The sequence below is a fragment of the Silene latifolia genome, chromosome 9 (genome assembly GCF_048544455.1).
Source record: "Silene latifolia isolate original U9 population chromosome 9, ASM4854445v1, whole genome shotgun sequence".
In the NCBI taxonomy this organism is placed as follows: Eukaryota; Viridiplantae; Streptophyta; class Magnoliopsida; order Caryophyllales; family Caryophyllaceae; genus Silene; species Silene latifolia.
In genome coordinates this window covers 50,999,338-51,002,471 of record NC_133534.1, presented here as the reverse complement: position 1 = coordinate 51,002,471, position 3,134 = coordinate 50,999,338, and the positions used below count along the sequence as shown (strand labels likewise).

Sequence of the window (3,134 nt, the reverse complement as noted above, 5' to 3'; positions counted from 1 at the left end):
ACTACCATAAACTGAGAAATCATCCATAAATACCTCCATAATGTTCTTTATATAATCAGAAAAAATCCCCATCATGCACCTCTGAAAGGTAGCAGGGGCGTTACACAATCCGAAAGGCATTCTACGATATGCAAAAACACCCTGTGGACAGGTAAAAGTGGTCTTACTCTGATCATCCGGATGAATAGGGATCTGAAAGAACCCTGAATATCCGTCTAGAAAATAGAAAAATTTGTTAGAAGCAAGTCTTTCAGTCATTTGGTCAACAAAAGGGAGGGGGAAGTGGTCTTTCTTGGTGGCGGCGTTTAACTATCTATAATCAATGCACATCCGCCACCCTGTCACAACTCGTGTCGGTATTAATTCATTTTTATCATTTTTAACCACAGTAGTCCCTCCTTTTTTCGGAACTACTTAAATTGGGCTAACCCACTTGGAGTTGCCAACTGTATAAATAATACCTGCATCGAGTAGTTTCATCACCTCAGCCATAACAACTTCCTGCATCTTCGGGTTCAACTTGCGTTGACCTTGTCTGTAAGGCTTGTGGCCTTCCTCTAGCTCTATCCTGTGCATACAAACATCAGGGCTGATGCCCTTAATGTCATCCAAAGAGTAACCTAGAGCCTTCCTGTTTTTCTTAAGCACACACATCAAAGCGGATACATTTGGTCATCATTAAGCTTAGCGAAGAACAATAATAGGGTACTACTCCGTATCATCTAGAAAAACATACTTAAGATTAGGAGGAAGTGGCTTACGCTCTGGCACCTTTACCTCTACAGCATAGACAGAATCAGCTTCAATGGTGTAGCAAGTATTTACCAAATTCTCGTTGGCCAGGCTTAAAAGCATCTCATTTTCTTCCTCTGTGAGCTCGTAGCTTTCCATTGAGGCTACCAAAGCACCTGGCTCCTCAGCATTCTCCACTGTATTACCTGCACACTCATCTAAACGGGTTAGATCAGCTAAGGGATCCTTGGCTAAGGATTCCCTCCAATTACAAGTAACAGCTCTGTCAACAATATCAATGGAATAACACGTATCATCATCAGCAGGTTCAGTCGCCTTGCGAGCAAGACTGAACTCAATGGTGTCATCCCCTACCTCTAAGGTTATGATTCCGCGTTTGACATCTATTACAGCCCCAGCTGTATGTAAAAATGGTCTACCTAAAATAATAGGTATCTGACTGTCCTCAGCAATGTCCAAAACAACGAAATCGACAGGAATAAAAAACTTACCCACTCGAACGGGTACATCCTCTAGAACTCCTATAGGTCTCTGAGTCGATCTATTTGCCATTTGAACGGTAATATCGGTCACCTTGAGTCTACCAATATTTAACCTTTCGCAAACAGAATACGGCATAACACTGACACTGGCCCCTAAATCACAAAGGGCCTTCCCAATTTCGTGGTTACCTATAGTGCAGGGAATAGAAAAACTACCCGGGTCCTTCAATTTGGGTGGTATATTAATTTGCGAAAGAGCATTGCATTCTTCCACAAAAGCAACATTACCATCATCACGAAAATTTCTCTTACGATTTAAAATGTCTTTCATAAATTTAGCGTAAGAGGGTACCTGGGTAATTAGATCAGTGAAAGGAATCGCCACCTCGAGATTTTGGACCATCTCCAAAAACTTACCAAACTCGCGCTCCAGCTTAGTGTTCTTTAAACGCTCCGGATACGGGACTGCAACATTGGCCGTAGGATCAGCAACCTTCGGCTTCCGTAAGTTTAAAACTTCCGTCAAATCATCAATGAGTGTAGAATCATGCAATCTAGTTGACGGATTTGCGTCCTGCACTGGAGACCCAGTCGATCGACTGATAGTAGTGGTCGATCGACCAAACTGGCTGGGTGTGAACAGTTCCTGGACAGAGACTTCTTCGTCAGGAGTCTCAGTCGATCGACCGTTGGTGTCAGTCGATCGACTGCTTATGCTGGGCGTGAATAGTTTCTGATTAGAAACTTTTTCATCTGACGCTCCAGTCGATCGACTGATAGTAGTGGTCGATCGACCAGCAGTACTGGCAATTGAGCTCGTTTTTACACCAGAAATTAAACTAGCTTCTTCATCATTTCCCGAGTCTCCTCTTGGCTTGTCGGGACCTTCATAAGAGAGGCCACTTCTGAGATTAATGGCATTAATCGTTTAAATTGGCCCTTCACATTTGCTTGAAGAATTGGCGACTTTCTTAGCCTCTATATTCTCCAACTGCTTCACAAAATTCTTTGAGGACTCAATCCCGGATGCTTCTATATTCGCCACTTGAACCAAAAGAGTTTGGACCATTTCTCTCAATTTCGCGGTCTCATATGAATTATGGACATGAATTTCAACTCTTTCCTTGGAAGCTTCATAAGCCTCGAGCTTCTCGAGACGGGCTGTAATAGAAGCAATGGGTGTCACAACAGTACTCATTTCATCACTTTGCTTTCGTGAATTTCCACGTGAACTCCCAAATTCAGCTCTATGGACCGCCATCTCCTCAATAGTGTTCCAACCTCTATTCTGACCAGTATTGTTTTGGATCCTACCATTCGCAGCTGCATCCAGGATGACCTTGTAATCATCATATAAAGCATTGTAGAATAAGTTGCAAAGATACCACTGCTGGAAACCATGGTGAGGGACAGCTCGGACCAAACTTTTGAAACGTCCCCATGCCTCACAAAAGCCCTCATCAGCTCCTTGCTGGAAATTTGTAATTTTAATTCGCAAGGCATCAGTCTTTGAAAGCGGGAAGTACTTCTTGTAGAAGGCTAATGCTAGAGATGTCCAATCAGTGACTCCAGCTGCTACCCTATCAAGGTAGCGGTACCAATCTCACGCCGAATCCTTCAAGGAGTATAAGAACATCACCCCCTTTACTTCATCCTGAGTCACCCCAGCCGGTATAGGTATGGAACAATGAGATCTGTGAAAATTTCCATATGCTTCAAGGGGTCCTCATCTGGCAGACCAGCAAACTGATTTTGCTCCACTAAATCGATATAAGAGGAACGAAATTCGAAGTTACCGGTAGTGGGGGTAGGTAACACGTGCCCCTTTGGAAGGTGGTGCTCCTTTGGCTGAAGATTATCATATATTGTAGCCATATTCGCAAAACTGAGAGTACTCAA

At 43.3% G+C, this 3,134-nt stretch overlaps 1 non-coding gene across 1 annotated transcript; it reads left to right on the top strand.

The window, feature by feature from the left end:
• Positions 1-2,629: 2,629 nt before the first annotated feature.
• On the top strand, positions 2,630-2,738 carry LOC141603670 (small nucleolar RNA R71). Its single transcript, XR_012525528.1, has one exon. It is a non-coding gene; the product is annotated as a small nucleolar RNA R71 (small nucleolar RNA).
• The last annotated feature ends 396 nt before the right edge of the window (positions 2,739-3,134 follow it).